Genomic DNA, 19,945 nt, shown 5'->3' with positions numbered 1-19,945 from the left:
TCACGTGGGTAGACAAATCGGATGAACTGCAAGCTGTGCGTCCAGCTGGGTTTCACTTCTAAGTGACGGTCATACATTTTCCTGTCATGGAGACAGTTGACGTGCATAATTTCAGACTTATGATTCGCTGATGTTATGTTTCATGTCAATCGTGTAATCTTAACATAAACGTGCTTACACGTTCGCCAGTAGGTGGCGAGAACGCATTATCATCTGTACGTGATTTGATACGAGAAGAAGAATACATGGTGAATAAGTATAAGTATATATACTTTTTTGATCCCGTGAGGGAAATTTGGTCTCATTTAACCCAATCGGTGAATTAGTGAAACACAAACAGCACACAGTGAGGTGAAGCACACACTAATCCCGGCGCAGTGAGCTGCCTGCTACAATGGCGGCGCTCGGGGAGCAGTGAGGGGTTAGGTGCCTTGCTCAAAGGCACTTCAGCCGCGGCCCACTGATGAATGAATGACACGTTACTGTTGTACTGCGTCTACTTATTACTAACAGATTGCTAACAGGATTATACGCATTTCAAAGTACACCTGAGGCAAATTCCAGACAATCGATGTAAATGTCTGTGTTGATAGAATAGTGTAAGAAATACAACTACCCTTGCATCGCGTTGCAATAGTTATACTTTGGTCCCTAAAGTTGTTAGTAGTCATTTTGCAACTCAGCGGCGGACTGATATTACCAAGGCTACTACTAGGTATCCCCATTGGAGTGCGCTTTACTGTTTACTTTTCGGCGCAGTACTACTAACCGGAGCAAGTATAATTCCGCCACTGCTAAGAAACTAGTCCCTCAAAATGTAATGCGATCGTTGAAATGCAAGGATAGAATAACGTTAGAAATAACACTGTCAATACAGACATTTACATCGATAGTCTGGCGTTATAATTTATTTGCCTCGGGTGTACTTTGGAGTGGGTAAGACTGTCTTTAGTGGCAGGCTAGCACATACCGTTGACTTGCGCTAGCCTAGCACCTGCGAACTCTGCAATTAGAAGGACTGGATGAAACGTGTTGAAAACGGTCTCCACTGATAAATATCACACTTGCTTACTTGGAAATGAGGTCCTATGTCCAAAATCCTGAACCACCCCTTTAAGAAGAGCAGCAGCTCTGTGGAGGGAGATCTGAACAGGGCAAACCAGTTGAACCACTTCTACAACAGGTTTGACTGCCCTGCTCCAGCTCCAATGGCAGTGGTCTGTCCACCAGCCCCTGCTGACTCAGACACTGCTCTTGCTTCCTTGCCTGCCCAACCCACACCTCCCCCCTCACTCCCAGTGCAACACTCACCCCCCACCATCACAGGCTATCACACCCCACATGGTGACAATGGCTTCAGAGGCCGTTTACACGACACCGCCGGGTGGATTTTCTCTTACCGCTTTCACACCTTTAACGACTCCGGCAAGAAAAAACCTTGCGTGTACACACAGAGGTGTAACCGGCTAAATGTGCTGTAGTGTATATGCCAGACCAGTCGATGGCGCTGCTGTGCAGAAGCTTCACGATAATTTCGCGTAGAAGAAAACATTGTTAAAACAGTTTATTAAGCCAGAGAATGTCTAATAAGTGCTCTGGTCAAGCAGTCGCATGAAATAAGGAGACTACAGACAATTCGGTTTTCAATTCAACTGTTAAACTAATAAAGTTCATTTTCAAGGTATGTGACTGCTATGTGAAATTTCAAATGCTTAGCCTACGCATTGCATTAGGTCTGAGCACCACTGGAGAAAACACTAACATTGCAGTAAGCTAATGTTTAACTAAGTTAAGCTAACGTGTGCTTCTAACTTAGCCACTAAAGGCTGATAGGCTACATTGTGCACATAAATCATGACAGGGGAAAGAAAAACATTTTGATAAATATGATAAATAAATGGTTTGGTTTGTTTTGACAAGCAACATGTCAGGTCGAGTGCCGTGGCTGAGTTGAGAGGTGGGGCTATGTCGTCATAAAGTTGCCGGCTTCGCACCTACAGGCGTCTACACGGCGAAAGTTAGCCGGCGGTTTAAAAAATCCCCACTTTGGAAGCCGGTTTCAAAAGCTATCGGTTTCAGTCCCCTAAACTGCCGGCGTCGTGTACATGCAAGGCGTAACCGTTAACAAAACCTCACCGGTTTCACAAAAACCGGCGTCGTGTGCACGGCCCCTCGGTCAACAGCCATCAATCTCCAGCCACCCGACAACCCCCTCATACGCACCCCTCCCCCTCCATCATCACGGCAGATCAGGTCAGAGGACAGCTGATGAAACTTCGCCCTAGGAAGGCAGCCGGGCCTGACAGACTGTGTCCAAGGCTGCTCAAGGTCTGTGCTGCTGAACTGGAGGAGCCACTGAAGCACATCTTCAACCTGAGTCTCCGTCTCGGACGAGTCCCAACACTGTGGAAGACATCATGTCTCACCCCGTCCCTGTCACACGTGATGAAGACAATGGAGCGACTGGTCTTGTGCATACTCAGACACAAGGTACGCCATGCACTTAACCCGCTACAGTTTGCATACCAGGAGAAAGTGGGCGTGGACGATGCCATCACATATCTCCTACACACAGGGCTGGATTAACCATTAGGGCAACTGGGCACTTCCCCAGGGGCACGGGACCAGTAAGGGGCCCTGGGCACAGTCAAAATATTACTTTCGATCACGTTACAAACGCAGTACTCACTTCCCTAATTTTATGCAGATTTTGCAACCCATTCAATCAAAATATTATGTTAAATCACGTCAAAAACAGTGTCTGTAGCTGCCTGCACAAATGCTGCCTGCCGTCAGCCAATGAGTGAGGGCGAGCTATCACGTCGAAACATTTCCTAACATCCAGACTGAGATGTAATTTTAGCTAACGTGGTTAGCGTTTTCTCAGACGCAATTGAGCAGTTAGTCCACACTTCATCAACCCACAAACATGAAATCTACTTCTGTCAAAACTTTTGAGACTCAGTTAAGTTTTGAGTGTAGCGCAGTAAGCACAAGCATAATTTTGTGGCTTTACGCACCGCGAGGGCATTGTTAATGCCTGGTACAGATTGCAATCTTTACGCACCGCGAGGGCATTGTTAATGCCTGGTACAGATCGCAATCTTTACGCACCGCGAGGGCATTGTTAATGCCTGGTACAGATTGCAAACAAGGAAGAACATTACTGTACACACGTTTTGACTACAGACGAAGCTAAAGGTGAAGATATCTATCTCCTGTTACTAGATCAGCAGGTAAGACAGGAAATGAGGGTGCCAGACTCACTACCCCAAAGCACAACCAGTAGGTTCCCGGCAGCTTTGAGAATCACCTATGAGCTGCTAAGTAAGGCTCTGTTGTAGTTTCTAGATGATAGCCTACACATACAAAAGTAATTTCTGTCAATTAAACCTCTTTCCATCAGTGCAGATTATTTATGGGTATCCTCATTTATTGTGATGTCCAAATTCCATGATAGTGTTTCACGCAGTGTGTGGTTTGGGTGAGCCATACCGTGCAGCTTGCCCGTCTTTAGCTTAAAGTTTCTGTCCAAAATCGCGTGATTGTAGTGTAGATGGGTGTGCGTACCATAGCATTCATTCCAGCAGGCGCCCCTGAGTCTGGCGATCGATGCGGGTGGCACTCGTGCGTCATATTCATGTAAGCCTTGACTGCATTAGATTGTGATCTGTACCAGACAGAATGCGCTTGCTCTGTGCGTAAAGCCACTACATTTTGCGTGTGCTTACTGCCCTACACTGAAAATGTAATTTAGTGTCTCTCCCTTTCAAAAGTTTTGACAGAAGTAAATTTCATGTTTGTGGGTTGATGAAGTGTGGACTAACTGCTCAATTGCATCCAAGAAACTTCTAACCACGTTAGCTAAAATGACATCTCGACATGACGAGTATAGCCTAGGAATTGTAGGCTAAGTAGGGTAGGCTACACAAATTCGGGGGTTCAGGGTTTTTTTTTTTTGGACGTTTTTCACGCAATTTTGGAATGAAACTTTAAGCTGAAGACAGGCAAGCTGCCCATCTGGCTCATCCAAACCACACACTGCATGCATGAAACAAACACTATCATGGAACTTCAACATCACAATAAATGTTTATACCCCAAAAAAAATCTGATAAGAGGTTTAATTGACAGAAATTAATTTTGTGTGTGTATCATCTAGAAACTACAACAGAGTCTTTCTTAGCAGCCCAACGGTGGTTCTTACAGCTGCTGTAAGTCAAAGTCAGCTTTATTGTCAATTTCTTCACATGTTCCAGACATACAAAGAGATCGAAATTACGTTTCTCACTATCCCACGGTGAAGACAAGACATATTTTGCCAATTTAGGTCCACAGACAAACATAACATTCAAGTAAACAAAAAAGTAAGTAAATAAGTAAATAAGAGGGCACATATAATAATGAAAAAATAAGAGCAGCAAAATTTGGTTGAAATTGTGCATAGACAGTCAATAAAATACTAGTGCAAAGTCAGGCCAATAAAAGGCTTGGGTAGTTCTGTTTGACCTAAGTAAGAAAGAAAGTGGCATAGTGGTGCAAGTTATGTAAGAGCAGCAGAAGTGTTGTGTTTTCAGGACAACAACACCAAGTTGTAAAGTGTGCAAGTGGAGTAGTGCAGGCGGCCATTTTGGGTCCAATGTCCAGGATGTTATGTAGCTGAGGGTGGAGGGGGGAGAGGAGGGAGAGAGTTCAGCATCCTTACAGCTTGGTGTATGAAGCTGTTGGTGAGTCTGGTAGTGCGGGAGCGCAGGCTTCTGTACCTCTTCCCAGAGGGCAGTAGATCAAACAGATTGTGAGCGGGGTGACTTGCATCACTCACAATTTTGGTCGCCTTGCGGGTGAGGTGGGTGGTGTAAATGTCCTTCAGGGAGGGGAGTGAAGCACCAATAATCCTTCCAGCTGTGTTCACTATGCGCTGCAGGGCTTTCCTGTTGTATTCAGTGCAGCTTCCGCCCCACACAGCGATACAGCTGGAGAGGATGCTCTCAATGGTGCCTCGGTAGAATGTGGTCATGATGGCTGGTGGAGCACTTGCTCGCCTGAGTTTCCGCAGGAAGTACAGGCGGCGCTGAGCTCTCTTCGCCAGTGATGCAGTGTTGGTGGTCCAGGAGAGGTCTTCACTGATGTGCACCCCCAGGAATTTGGTGCTGCTCGCTCTCTCCACCACAGCACCGTCGATGGTCAGTGGCAGGTGTTGGGTGTGACCTCTCCGGAAGTCAACAACAATCTCTTTGGTCTTGCTGACGTTCAGCAGGAGGTTGTTGTCCCTGCACCACGTGGTCAGATGGTCGACCTCCAACCTGTATTGAGTCTCGTCGCCCTTGGTGATGAGACCCACCAGAGTTGTGTCGTCAGCAAATTTCACTATGTGATTGTTGCTGTAGGTTGCAGTGCAGTCATGCGTCAGCAGGGTGAAGAGCAGCGGACTGAGCACGCAGCCTTGGGGGGCCCCTGTGCTCAGTGTGATGCTGCTTGAGGTATTGTTGCCAACACGTACTACTTGGGGCCTCTGACAGAGGAAGTCCAGTAGCCAGTTGCAGAGGTAGGTACTGAGTCCCAGTTTGTCAAGTTTGCAGATGAGTTGTTGTGGTATTATGGTGTTGAATGCAGAACTGAAGTCTATAAACAGCAGTCTCACATATGAGTCTCTTTTTTCCAGGTGGGTGAGGGCTGGGTGGAGGGCAGAGCAGATTGCATCCTCTGTAGACCGCTTGGCTCGGTATGCAAACTGGAAGGGGTCCAGGGTGGGGGGGAGAATGGCTTTGATATGTGACATGACAAGCCGCTCAAAGCACTTCATGATGATGGGTGTCAGTGCCACAGGGCGGTAGTCATTGAAGCAGGATGGAGCAGTTTTCTTCGGCACAGGTATGATGGTGGCAGCTTTGAAACATGATGGGACGATGGCTTGCTTCAGGGAAGTGTTAAAGATGTCTGTGAAGACATCCTTAAGCTCCCCTGCGCAGTCCTTCAGCGCACGACCTGGGATGTTGTCTGGACCTGTTGCCTTACGGGTGTTGATAGCAGCAAGTGTCCTCTTCACGCTGTCGGCAGAGAGGCACAGGGGCTGCTCATGTAGAGGGGGATGGGTCTTCTGTGGGCAGGTGCTGTTTTGTGCTTCAAAGCGAGCAAAGAAGCGGTTCAGGTTGTTGAGCAGAGGGATGTTGCTCTCACAGCTCTGTGGCGCGGGCTTGTAGTCCGTGAGGGCCTGAATGCCCTGCCATAGGCTTTGTGCGTTCCTGCTGTCTTTGAAGTGGGTGGTTATCTTGTGAGTGTATTCCTTTTTTGCTTCCTTGATGCCACGGGACAGGTTGGCTCTCGCTGTTTTCATGCCAGCTTCATCCCCAGCTCTGTAGGCTTTGTCTCTGGCCCTCAGCAGCCTGAGGACATCCCCTGTCAGCCATGGCTTCCAGTTAGCCCGAGTGATGATGTCTTTTGTGTGGGTCACATCATCGATGCACTTGGTGATGTAAGAGGTTACAGTGTCTGTATACTCCTCTATGTCTGTCCGGTTGTTATAAGTGGCTGCCTGCTTAAACATTTCCCAGTCTGTTGTGTCAAAGCAGTCTTGAAGAGCATCGGAGGCTCCCTCAGGCCACACTTTTACCTGCTTACGAACCGGTTTGTTCGCTTTTACCCTTTGTCTGTATGCGGGCATTAGCATAACAGTGATATGGTCTGAAAGTCCAATGTGGGGGAGGGGGGTGGCTTTGTATGCTCCTTTGTGTGTAGTGTAGACCAGGTCCAGGATGTTATCTCCTCTTGTTGGAAAATCAACATGCTGGTGTAGCTTTGGAAGTACAGTTTTGAGATCCGCATGGTTAAAATCTCCAGTGAAGATGGTGAAACCGTCTGGGTGTGCCGTCTGTTGTTCACTGACAGCCTGGTACAGTTCACTAAGAGCCGCGTTCTTATCGCTGTTGTTGTTGGTAGGCGGGATGTATACTGCGACTAGCAGAATCGCAGTAATTTCCCTTGGCAGGTAAAAAGGACGGCACTTTATGATCATAAACTCTGCCAGTGGTGAGCAGTGTTTGCATACTACTACAGTGTCCCGGCACCATTCGTCACGGATGTAAACACAGATTCCTCCTCCTCGTGATTTACCTCCCTTTACAATGGCCCTGTCTGCTCGATAGCATGCTAGCTGCTCCAGTTGTACAGCAGAGTCCGGAATGTTGTCATTTAACCAAGTCTCAGTGAAGACGAGCACACAGCAGTTACTTACTGTCCGGTTCGTTGATCTCAGCAGTCGTATGTGATCCATTTTGTTGTCCAGTGATCGTACATTTGCCAGGAGAATGGATGGTATGGCTGGGCGAGTTGGGCTGGCCGCTAGCCTGGCCCGGACGCCTCCGCGCTTGCCCCTCTTCTGCTTCCTCGCACACCGCTTCCGACGCTTTCTTTCCGGGGGAGGAGTAGCAGGCGAGTCCGGTGTTGTTGCAGGCCGGAGTAGTCCGAGTTCCTTTAGCGTCTCTGTTGCAAAGTCCAGAACGCTGCAAAACTTGCTTTTGCAGATGTCAATTAAAAACTGCCTGCTGTACTTGTAGTACGACGTAGTAAGACGAGACGAACACGTGAAACTTTCGGACAAACACTTTTTAAACGAACAAAACACCGTACGGTTGGGACAGAGAGAGGTCGCTGCGTGTGTACGCGCCGCCATCTTGGATCGGTCTCCACTGATAAATATCACACTTGCTTACTTGGAAATGAGGTCCTATGTCCAAAATCCTGAACCACCCCTTTAAGAAGAGCAGCAGCTCTGTGGAGGGAGATCTGAACAGGGCAAACCAGTTGAACCACTTCTACAACAGGTTTGACTGCCCTGCTCCAGCTCCAATGGCAGTGGTCTGTCCACCAGCCCCTGCTGACTCAGACACTGCTCTTGCTTCCTTGCCTGCCCAACCCACACCTCCCCCCTCACTCCCAGTGCAACACTCACCCCCCACCATCACAGGCTATCACACCCCACATGGTGACAATGGCTTCAGAGGCCGTTTACACGACACCGCCGGGTGGATTTTCTCTTACCGCTTTCACACCTTTAACGACTCCGGCAAGAAAAAACCTCGCGTGTACACACAGAGGTGTAACCGGCTAAATGTGCTGTAGTGTATATGCCAGACCAGTCGATTGTGCTGCTGTGCAGAAGCTTCACAATAATTTTGCGTGAATCGCGTAGAAGAAAACATTGTTAAAACAGTTTGTTAAGCCAGAGAATGTCTAATAAGTGCTCTGGTCAAGCAGTCGCATGAAATAAGGAGACTACAGACAATTCGGTTTTCAATTCAACTGTTAAACCAATAAAGTTCATTTTCAAGGTATGTGACTGCTATGTGAAATTTCAAATGCTTAGCCTACGCATTGCATTAGGTCTGAGCACCACTGGAGAAAACACTAACATGCAGTAAGCTAATGTTTAACTAAGTTAAGCTAACGTGTGCTTCTAACTTAGCCACTAAAGGCTGATAGGCTACATTGTGCACATAAATCATGACAGGATAAATATGATAAAAGTTAGCCGGCGGTTTCAGTCTCCTAAACTGGCGGCGTCGTGTACATGCAAGGCGTAACCGTTAACAAAACCTCACCGGTTTCACAAAAACCGGCGTCGTGTGCACGGCCCCTCGGTCAACAGCCATCAATCTCCAGCCACCCGACAACCCCCTCATACGCACCCCTCCCCCTCCATCATCACGGCAGATCAGGTCAGAGGACAGCTGATGAAACTTCGCCCTAGGAAGGCAGCCGGGCCTGACAGACTGTGTCCAAGGCTGCTCAAGGTCTGTGCTGCTGAACTGGAGGAGCCACTGAAGCACATCTTCAACCTGAGTCTCCGTCTCGGACGAGTCCCAACACTGTGGAAGACATCATGTCTCACCCCGTCCCTGTCACACGTGATGAAGACAATGGAGCGACTGGTCTTGTGCATACTCAGACACAAGGTACGCCATGCACTTAACCCGCTACAGTTTGCATACCAGGAGAAAGTGGGCGTGGACGATGCCATCACATATCTCCTACACACAGGGCCGGATTAACCATTAGGGCAACTGGGCACTTCCCCAGGGGCACGGGACCAGTAAGGGGCCCTGGGCACAGTCAAAATATTACTTTCGATCACGTTACAAACGCAGTACTCACTTCCCTAATTTTATGCAGATTTTGCAACCCATTCAATCAAAATATTATGTTAAATCACGTCAAAAACAGTGTCTGTAGCTGCCTGCACAAATGCTGCCTGCCGTCAGCCAATGAGTGAGGGCGAGCTATCACGTCGAAACATTTCCTAACATCCAGACTGAGATGTAATTTTAGCTAACGTGGTTAGCGTTTTCTCAGACGCAATTGAGCAGTTAGTCCACACTTCATCAACCCACAAACATGAAATCTACTTCTGTCAAAACTTTTGAGACTCAGTTAAGTTTTGAGTGTAGCGCAGTAAGCACAAGCATAATTTTGTGGCTTTACGCACCGCGAGGGCATTGTTAATGCCTGGTACAGATCGCAATCTTTACGCACCGCGAGGGCATTGTTAATGCCTGGTACAGATTGCAATCTTTACGCACCGCGAGGGCATTGTTAATGCCTGGTACAGATCGCAATCTTTACGCACCGCGAGGGCATTGTTAATGCCTGGTACAGATTGCAAACAAGGAAGAACATTACTGTACACACGTTTTGACTACAGACGAAGCTAAAGGTGAAGATATCTATCTCCTGTTACTAGATCAGCAGGTAAGACAGGAAATGAGGGTGCCAGACTCACTACCCCAAAGCACAACCAGTAGGTTCCCGGCAGCTTTGAGAATCACCTATGAGCTGCTAAGTAAGGCTCTGTTGTAGTTTCTAGATGATAGCCTACACATACAAAAGTAATTTCTGTCAATTAAACCTCTTTCCATCAGTGCAGATTATTTATGGGTATCCTCATTTATTGTGATGTCCAAATTCCATGATAGTGTTTCACGCAGTGTGTGGTTTGGGTGAGCCATACCGTGCAGCTTGCCCGTCTTTAGCTTAAAGTTTCTGTCCAAAATCGCGTGATTGTAGTGTAGATGGGTGTGCGTACCATAGCATTCATTCCAGCAGGCGCCCCTGAGTCTGGCGATCGATGCGGGTGGCACTCGTGCGTCATATTCATGTAAGCCTTGACTGCATTAGATTGTGATCTGTACCAGACAGAATGCGCTTGCTCTGTGCGTAAAGCCACTACATTTTGCGTGTGCTTACTGCCCTACACTGAAAATGTAATTTAGTGTCTCTCCCTTTCAAAAGTTTTGACAGAAGTAAATTTCATGTTTGTGGGTTGATGAAGTGTGGACTAACTGCTCAATTGCATCCAAGAAACTTCTAACCACGTTAGCTAAAATTACATCTCGACATGACGAGTATAGCCTAGGAATTGTAGGCTAAGTAGGGTAGGCTACACAAATTCGGGGGTTCAGGGTTTTTTTTTTTTGGACGTTTTTCACGCAATTTTGGAATGAAACTTTAAGCTGAAGACAGGCAAGCTGCCCATCTGGCTCATCCAAACCACACACTGCATGCATGAAACAAACACTATCATGGAACTTCAACATCACAATAAATGTTTATACCCCAAAAAAAATCTGATAAGAGGTTTAATTGACAGAAATTAATTTTGTGTGTGTATCATCTAGAAACTACAACAGAGTCTTTCTTAGCAGCCCAACGGTGGTTCTTACAGCTGCTGTAAGTCAAAGTCAGCTTTATTGTCAATTTCTTCACATGTTCCAGACATACAAAGAGATCGAAATTACGTTTCTCACTATCCCACGGTGAAGACAAGACATATTTTGCCAATTTAGGTCCACAGACAAACATAACATTCAAGTAAACAAAAAAGTAAGTAAATAAGTAAATAAGAGGGCACATATAATAATGAAAAAATAAGAGCAGCAAAATTTGGTTGAAATTGTGCATAGACAGTCAATAAAATACTAGTGCAAAGTCAGGCCAATAAAAGGCTTGGGTAGTTCTGTTTGACCTAAGTAAGAAAGAAAGTGGCATAGTGGTGCAAGTTATGTAAGAGCAGCAGAAGTGTTGTGTTTTCAGGATAACAACACCAAGTTGTAAAGTGTGCAAGTGGAGTAGTGCAGGCGGCCATTTTGGGTCCAATGTCCAGGATGTTATGTAGCTGAGGGTGGAGGGGGGAGAGGAGGGAGAGAGTTCAGCATCCTTACAGTTTGGTGTATGAAGCTGTTGGTGAGTCTGGTAGTGCGGGAGCGCAGGCTTCTGTACCTCTTCCCAGAGGGCAGTAGATCAAACAGATTGTGAGCGGGGTGACTTGCATCACTCACAATTTTGGTCGCCTTGCGGGTGAGGTGGGTGGTGTAAATGTCCTTCAGGGAGGGGAGTGAAGCACCAATAATCCTTCCAGCTGTGTTCACTATGCGCTGCAGGGCTTTCCTGTTGTATTCAGTGCAGCTTCCGCCCCACACAGCGATACAGCTGGAGAGGATGCTCTCAATGGTGCCTCGGTAGAATGTGGTCATGATGGCTGGTGGAGCACTTGCTCGCCTGAGTTTCCGCAGGAAGTACAGGCGGCGCTGAGCTCTCTTCGCCAGTGATGCAGTGTTGGTGGTCCAGGAGAGGTCTTCACTGATGTGCACCCCCAGGAATTTGGTGCTGCTCGCTCTCTCCACCACAGCACCGTCGATGGTCAGTGGCAGGTGTTGGGTGTGACCTCTCCGGAAGTCAACAACAATCTCTTTGGTCTTGCTGACGTTCAGCAGGAGGTTGTTGTCCCTGCACCACGTGGTCAGATGGTCGACCTCCAACCTGTATTGAGTCTCGTCGCCCTTGGTGATGAGACCCACCAGAGTTGTGTCGTCAGCAAATTTCACTATGTGATTGTTGCTGTAGGTTGCAGTGCAGTCATGCGTCAGCAGGGTGAAGAGCAGCGGACTGAGCACGCAGCCTTGGGGGGCCCCTGTGCTCAGTGTGATGCTGCTTGAGGTATTGTTGCCAACACGTACTACTTGGGGCCTCTGACAGAGGAAGTCCAGTAGCCAGTTGCAGAGGTAGGTACTGAGTCCCAGTTTGTCAAGTTTGCAGATGAGTTGTTGTGGTATTATGGTGTTGAATGCAGAACTGAAGTCTATAAACAGCAGTCTCACATATGAGTCTCTTTTTTCCAGGTGGGTGAGGGCTGGGTGGAGGGCAGAGCAGATTGCATCCTCTGTAGACCGCTTGGCTCGGTATGCAAACTGGAAGGGGTCCAGGGTGGGGGGGAGAATGGCTTTGATATGTGACATGACAAGCCGCTCAAAGCACTTCATGATGATGGGTGTCAGTGCCACAGGGCGGTAGTCATTGAAGCAGGATGGAGCAGTTTTCTTCGGCACAGGTATGATGGTGGCAGCTTTGAAACATGATGGGACGATGGCTTGCTTCAGGGAAGTGTTAAAGATGTCTGTGAAGACATCCTTAAGCTCCCCTGCGCAGTCCTTCAGCGCACGACCTGGGATGTTGTCTGGACCTGTTGCCTTACGGGTGTTGATAGCAGCAAGTGTCCTCTTCACGCTGTCGGCAGAGAGGCACAGGGGCTGCTCATGTAGAGGGGGATGGGTCTTCTGTGGGCAGGTGCTGTTTTGTGCTTCAAAGCGAGCAAAGAAGCGGTTCAGGTTGTTGAGCAGAGGGATGTTGCTCTCACAGCTCTGTGGCGCGGGCTTGTAGTCCGTGAGGGCCTGAATGCCCTGCCATAGGCTTTGTGCGTTCCTGCTGTCTTTGAAGTGGGTGGTTATCTTGTGAGTGTATTCCTTTTTTGCTTCCTTGATGCCACGGGACAGGTTGGCTCTCGCTGTTTTCATGCCAGCTTCATCCCCAGCTCTGTAGGCTTTGTCTCTGGCCCTCAGCAGCCTGAGGACATCCCCTGTCAGCCATGGCTTCCAGTTAGCCCGAGTGATGATGTCTTTTGTGTGGGTCACATCATCGATGCACTTGGTGATGTAAGAGGTTACAGTGTCTGTATACTCCTCTATGTCTGTCCGGTTGTTATAAGTGGCTGCCTGCTTAAACATTTCCCAGTCTGTTGTGTCAAAGCAGTCTTGAAGAGCATCGGAGGCTCCCTCAGGCCACACTTTTACCTGCTTACGAACCGGTTTGTTCGCTTTTACCCTTTGTCTGTATGCGGGCATTAGCATAACAGTGATATGGTCTGAAAGTCCAATGTGGGGGAGGGGGGTGGCTTTGTATGCTCCTTTGTGTGTAGTGTAGACCAGGTCCAGGATGTTATCTCCTCTTGTTGGAAAATCAACATGCTGGTGTAGCTTTGGAAGTACAGTTTTGAGATCCGCATGGTTAAAATCTCCAGTGAAGATGGTGAAACCGTCTGGGTGTGCCGTCTGTTGTTCACTGACAGCCTGGTACAGTTCACTAAGAGCCGCGTTCTTATCGCTGTTGTTGTTGGTAGGCGGGATGTATACTGCGACTAGCAGAATCGCAGTAATTTCCCTTGGCAGGTAAAAAGGACGGCACTTTATGATCATAAACTCTGCCAGTGGTGAGCAGTGTTTGCATACTACTACAGTGTCCCGGCACCATTCGTCACGGATGTAAACACAGATTCCTCCTCCTCGTGATTTACCTCCCTTTACAATGGCCCTGTCTGCTCGATAGCATGCTAGCTGCTCCAGTTGTACAGCAGAGTCCGGAATGTTGTCATTTAACCAAGTCTCAGTGAAGACGAGCACACAGCAGTTACTTACTGTCCGGTTCGTTGATCTCAGCAGTCGTATGTGATCCATTTTGTTGTCCAGTGATCGTACATTTGCCAGGAGAATGGATGGTATGGCTGGGCGAGTTGGGCTGGCCGCTAGCCTGGCCCGGACGCCTCCGCGCTTGCCCCTCTTCTGCTTCCTCGCATACCGCTTCCGACGCTTTCTTTCCGGGGGAGGAGTAGCAGGCGAGTCCGGTGTTGTTGCAGGCCGGAGTAGTCCGAGTTCCTTTAGCGTCTCTGTTGCAAAGTCCAGAACGCTGCAAAACTTGCTTTTGCAGATGTCAATTAAAAACTGCCTGCTGTACTTGTAGTACGACGTAGTAAGACGAGACGAACACGTGAAACTTTCGGACAAACACTTTTTAAACGAACAAAACACCGTACGGTTGGGACAGAGAGAGGTCGCTGCGTGTGTACGCGCCGCCATCTTGGATCGGTCTCCACTGATAAATATCACACTTGCTTACTTGGAAATGAGGTCCTATGTCCAAAATCCTGAACCACCCCTTTAAGAAGAGCAGCAGCTCTGTGGAGGGAGATCTGAACAGGGCAAACCAGTTGAACCACTTCTACAACAGGTTTGACTGCCCTACATCGATAGTCTGGCGTTATAATTTATTTGCCTCGGGTGTACTTTGGAGTGGGTAAGACTGTCTTTAGTGGCAGGCTAGCACATACCGTTGACTTGCGCTAGCCTAGCACCTGCGAACTCTGCAATTAGAAGGACTGGATGAAACGTGTTAAACGGTCTCCACTGATAAATATCACACTTGCTTACTTGGAAATGAGGTCCTATGTCCAAAATCCTGAACCACCCCTTTAAGAAGAGCAGCAGCTCTGTGGAGGGAGATCTGAACAGGGCAAACCAGTTGAACCACTTCTACAACAGGTTTGACTGCCCTGCTCCAGCTCCAATGGCAGTGGTCTGTCCACCAGCCCCTGCTGACTCAGACACTGCTCTTGCTTCCTTGCCTGCCCAACCCACACCTCCCCCCTCACTCCCAGTGCAACACTCACCCCCCACCATCACAGGCTATCACACCCCACATGGTGACAATGGCTTCAGAGGCCGTTTACACGACACCGCCGGGTGGATTTTCTCTTACCGCTTTCACACCTTTAACGACTCCGGCAAGAAAAAACCTCGCGTGTACACACAGAGGTGTAACCGGCTAAATGTGCTGTAGTGTATATGCCAGACCAGTCGATTGCGCTGCTGTGCAGAAGCTTCACAATAATTTCGCGTGAATCGCGTAGAAGAAAACATTGTTAAAACAGTTTGTTAAGCCAGAGAATGTCTAATAAGTGCTCTGGTCAAGCAGTCGCATGAAATAAGGAGACTACAGACAATTCGGTTTTCAATTCAACTGTTAAACCAATAAAGTTCATTTTCAAGGTATGTGACTGCTATGTGAAATTTCAAATGCTTAGCCTACGCATTGCATTAGGTCTGAGCACCACTGGAGAAAACACTAACATGCAGTAAGCTAATGTTTAACTAAGTTAAGCTAACGTGTGCTTCTAACTTAGCCACTAAAGGCTGATAGGCTACATTGTGCACATAAATCATGACAGGATAAATATGATAAAAGTTAGCCGGCGGTTTCAGTCTCCTAAACTGGCGGCGTCGTGTACATGCAAGGCGTAACCGTTAACAAAACCTCACCGGTTTCACAAAAACCGGCGTCGTGTGCACGGCCCCTCGGTCAACAGCCATCAATCTCCAGCCACCCGACAACCCCCTCATACGCACCCCTCCCCCTCCATCATCACGGCAGATCAGGTCAGAGGACAGCTGATGAAACTTCGCCCTAGGAAGGCAGCCGGGCCTGACAGACTGTGTCCAAGGCTGCTCAAGGTCTGTGCTGCTGAACTGGAGGAGCCACTGAAGCACATCTTCAACCTGAGTCTCCGTCTCGGACGAGTCCCAACACTGTGGAAGACATCATGTCTCACCCCGTCCCTGTCACACGTGATGAAGACAATGGAGCGACTGGTCTTGTGCATACTCAGACACAAGGTACGCCATGCACTTAACCCGCTACAGTTTGCATACCAGGAGAAAGTGGGCGTGGACGATGCCATCACATATCTCCTACACACAGGGCCGGATTAACCATTAGGGCAACTGGGCACTTCCCCAGGGGCACGGGACCAGTAAGGGGCCCTGGGCACAGTCAAAATATTACTTTCGATCACGTTACAAACGCAGTACTCACTTCCCTAATTTTATGCAGATTTTGCAACCCATTCAATCAAAATATTATGTTAAATCACGTCAAAAACAGTGTCTGTAGCTGCCTGCACAAATGCTGCCTGCCGTCAGCCAATGAGTGAGGGCGAGCTATCACGTCGAAACATTTCCTAACATCCAGACTGAGATGTAATTTTAGCTAACGTGGTTAGCGTTTTCTCAGACGCAATTGAGCAGTTAGTCCACACTTCATCAACCCACAAACATGAAATCTACTTCTGTCAAAACTTTTGAGACTCAGTTAAGTTTTGAGTGTAGCGCAGTAAGCACAAGCATAATTTTGTGGCTTTACGCACCGCGAGGGCATTGTTAATGCCTGGTACAGATCGCAATCTTTACGCACCGCGAGGGCATTGTTAATGCCTGGTACAGATTGCAATCTTTACGCACCGCGAGGGCATTGTTAATGCCTGGTACAGATCGCAATCTTTACGCACCGCGAGGGCATTGTTAATGCCTGGTACAGATTGCAAACAAGGAAGAACATTACTGTACACACGTTTTGACTACAGACGAAGCTAAAGGTGAAGATATCTATCTCCTGTTACTAGATCAGCAGGTAAGACAGGAAATGAGGGTGCCAGACTCACTACCCCAAAGCACAACCAGTAGGTTCCCGGCAGCTTTGAGAATCACCTATGAGCTGCTAAGTAAGGCTCAGTAATTTCTGTCAATTAAACCTCTTTCCATCAGTGCAGATTATTTATGGGTATCCTCATTTATTGTGATGTCCAAATTCCATGATAGTGTTTCACGCAGTGTGTGGTTTGGGTGAGCCATACCGTGCAGCTTGCCCGTCTTTAGCTTAAAGTTTCTGTCCAAAATCGCGTGATTGTAGTGTAGATGGGTGTGCGTACCATAGCATTCATTCCAGCAGGCGCCCCTGAGTCTGGCGATCGATGCGGGTGGCACTCGTGCGTCATATTCATGTAAGCCTTGACTGCATTAGATTGTGATCTGTACCAGACAGAATGCGCTTGCTCTGTGCGTAAAGCCACTACATTTTGCGTGTGCTTACTGCCCTACACTGAAAATGTAATTTAGTGTCTCTCCCTTTCAAAAGTTTTGACAGAAGTAAATTTCATGTTTGTGGGTTGATGAAGTGTGGACTAACTGCTCAATTGCATCCAAGAAACTTTTAACCACGTTAGCTAAAATGACATCTCGACATGACGAGTATAGCCTAGGAATTGTAGGCTAAGTAGGGTAGGCTACACAAATTCGGGGGTTCAGGGTTTTTTTTTTTTGGACGTTTTTCACGCAATTTTGGAATGAAACTTTAAGCTGAAGACAGGCAAGCTGCCCATCTGGCTCATCCAAACCACACACTGCATGCATGAAACAAACACTATCATGGAACTTCAACATCACAATAAATGTTTATACCCAAAAAAAAATCTGATAAGAGGTTTAATTGACAGAAATTAATTTTGTGTTTGTATCATCTAGAAACTACAACAGAGTCTTTCTTAGCAGCCCAACGGTGGTTCTTACAGCTGCTGTAAGCTACAGGTTAGCTTTGGGGTTAGTGAGTGCGCGCCTGCAGGTCACAGGTATATGGCCGTACGCACTGTGCGTACCATCAGGCAACTGTGTGCGGGCGTGCATGTGGGGAGGGAGGGGGGCATATTCCGATTTTGTGCTCAGGGCCCATGGTCATGATAATCCGGCCATGCCTACACAAGACACATTCTCACCTAGACAAGGGGAAAAGTGCTGTGAGAATCATGTTCTTTGATTTCTCAAGTGCTTTTAACACCATCCAACCCCTCTGGGAGACAAGTTCTTGCAGATGGGTGTGGACACTCACATGGTATCCTGGATTACAGATTACCTGACCGAGCGGCCACAGTTCGTCAGACTGAAGAACTGTCTCTCTGAAGAGCTTGATCAGCTGGAGACTTCGCTCACTGTCATGCACAACTGACAGACTGAGGAAGTCATTTGTCCCCAGGGCCATTGAACTGTTCAATGCTTCACTTAAGGGTAGAGGAGAGAGAGACTTCTCTGCATAGTCTGTCTGCCTCTCCACCTTCTCCATGTTTGTGTACATACTGTCCACTAGCCAACTGTTGTACTGCTACACTGTTTACATGCTATATTAGCACATACGCACAACCCCTCCCTCCCTCCCACGGCCTGATTGTGGCCATACTTAATAATTAATACTTTTTATTTAATACTTGACCAATGGCTGTAACCCTATTACTTCAACCTATTCCTGCACTTATATCGTTTTTATATTACTTGTCTACATTATTATTCTATTATGTCCATATTTATTTTATGCAGGTCTCTAGACTTTATTCTGGCACTGTTGGACTTACTTATTTGCACCATCACCATGACACTCACTCTCATAAAGCACCTTACCATGCATATGGAACTACAGGCTCAGTCCTTGCCCTATCACTGCAAGCGCCTCAAGCTTGATCATCCTTAAGAACACTATGTGGATGTTTGATGTAACTGCATTGGTTTAATAAACGTCCACGCTTCATACTGATGCTTTTTTGTAGCTTTATTTTCTCTGTCTCTTACAAACTGTAAACGTGAAGTCAAAAAAACACTGTGACAACGTTAGCGCCATAAACCGAATGCAGACTCCATCTTTCATTGAAAAGTCTGTGACTGGTTTTCATCTCTATTGGCGCTTTTCCCATAATTCCCTGGTTAAGACCCCGTATACAACAAACTCTTAATACAGAAAAAAGGAATATTTTTTAAATGGTACATGACACATGACATCTAAAAAAAAATTTTAAAACATTTTTAAACAAAGAATAACACATGAATTCAAACATTGATAACAAGATACTGTATCTTTATCTATTTATGTCTTTATAATGATCACACTGTCTGAGACAGTTACACTCCCACCAGTTACTATGATTTATGATACATCACAAATAAATCTAGTAATTCCTCAATCCATTATGAACAACTGTGAGACCTTTAACTCATAGCCAATCCCCCCATTTTAACAGCACATGTGGGTTTTAAATGAAATATAGAAATAATAATTTCATTTGCCTTCTATGAGTACAACTAATTTATGAATGGGACGCGCAAGTATTGATGGATTAGTAAGCCGTTGACCCCTTTTGTCTAGACTCCTATTTCCTATTTGCACTGAAGCCTTCCTTACCAGGCCATCTTTGTCTTTGCATACATCTGTTACTCTTCCGAGTCTCCACTCGTTGCGAGGAATTCCTTCCTCTTTCACTATGACTACATCTCCAGTTTTTACATTTCGCCTGGGAGAATGCCAGCGCTGTCTGAGTGCGATGTTAGCCAAATATTCATTTCTCCACCTTCCCCAAAACTGCTCAGCCAGGTACTGGACTGTGCGCCATCTTTTCTTGGCGTACAGGTCCTCTGCTACAAATTTTCCTGGAGGAGGAAGTGGAATAGTGGCCTTCATGGTAAGTAAATTGTTCGGAGTAAGTGGTTGTAAAGCATTGGGATCGTTAATGCTATCAATGGTGAGTGGGTTCTATTTATGATTGACATCGCTTCGTAAAGAAATGTTCTCAAAGAAAAGTCATTCAAACGCCCATTACTCTGTGAAAGAACAGCGCTTAGGACGCTTCTTACGGTCCTATTTTGCCGTTCCCATACTCCTCCCATGTGACTGGCATTAGGCACATTCATTATGAACTCACACTGCTTTTGAGCTAGGTAAGTGGCTAGTCGCTCTTTGTCTAATTCCATCAGAGCCTTTGTCAGTTCATTTTTTGCGCCAGCAAAATTTGTCCCCTGATCAGATAAAATTTGTCTTACTGCTCCACGAATACCAATAAAACATCGCAGGGCATTTATGAAGGAATCTGTGGTTAGGTCCTCTGGCATCTCTAAATGTATTGCTCTTGATGACAGACAAGTGAAAATGAGGCCATATCTCTTATGCTCTTTACGACCCGCAGTAAGAGAATGGCGGA

The sequence above is a fragment of the Alosa sapidissima genome, chromosome 1, assembly GCF_018492685.1.
Source record: "Alosa sapidissima isolate fAloSap1 chromosome 1, fAloSap1.pri, whole genome shotgun sequence".
Classification (NCBI taxonomy): Eukaryota; Metazoa; Chordata; class Actinopteri; order Clupeiformes; family Clupeidae; genus Alosa; species Alosa sapidissima.
The sequence above is the reverse complement of the archived record's forward strand: the minus strand, read 5'-3'. Positions refer to the sequence as shown.